Below are 695 nucleotides of genomic sequence, written 5' to 3'. Positions count from 1 at the left end.
CCGAGCAAAGGTTCCTCTTACAAGAACTGAAAACATATTTCAAGGAAAACAAATAAAACGTTACAAACATCTGATTGTTTTTTACAAAAGGTTTAAACGTTTGCAGGTGGTAGGTAGGACCTTGTGCAAGGTCCGCCCGGATTGCTACCACCATCTTGCTCGCTAATCCTGCCGTGAAGCAGCAGTCCTTCCACTGTTGTGTTTCGGCGTGGAGAGTAAGACAGCCGTGAAATTACTGGCACTTGAGGTATCCCATCTTAGGCCTCTAGGTTGGCAACGCATCTGCAATCCCCCTGGTGTTACAGGTGTCTATGGGCGGTGGTGATCTCTTACCATCAGGAGACCCACCTGCTCGTTTGCCATCCAATCGAATAAAAAAAAAAAAAAAAAGTTGAGCACTAAACTTTCTTTCCACACATCGTCTTGATAGATCAATTAATTTGAGCGATTCGTTGACACTGTTATTGTTGGGTAAACTGCTGCACCAATTTTACATATTTGGCATCTCCTATTATATGTGATTTCAAACATTTGTAATCCATACTAATATTATAAATGCGAAAGTGTGTGTGTTTGTATATGATTGTGTGTATGTTTGTCCGTCTTTCACGTCGAAACGGAGCGACGGATCGACGTGATTTTTGGCATAGAGATAGTTTATGGGTCAGAGAGTGACATAGGCTACTTTTTATCCG

Source organism: Choristoneura fumiferana, chromosome 8 (genome assembly GCF_025370935.1).
Source record: "Choristoneura fumiferana chromosome 8, NRCan_CFum_1, whole genome shotgun sequence".
NCBI classification, from domain to species: Eukaryota; Metazoa; Arthropoda; class Insecta; order Lepidoptera; family Tortricidae; genus Choristoneura; species Choristoneura fumiferana.
This window is presented reverse-complemented; position numbering follows the sequence as displayed.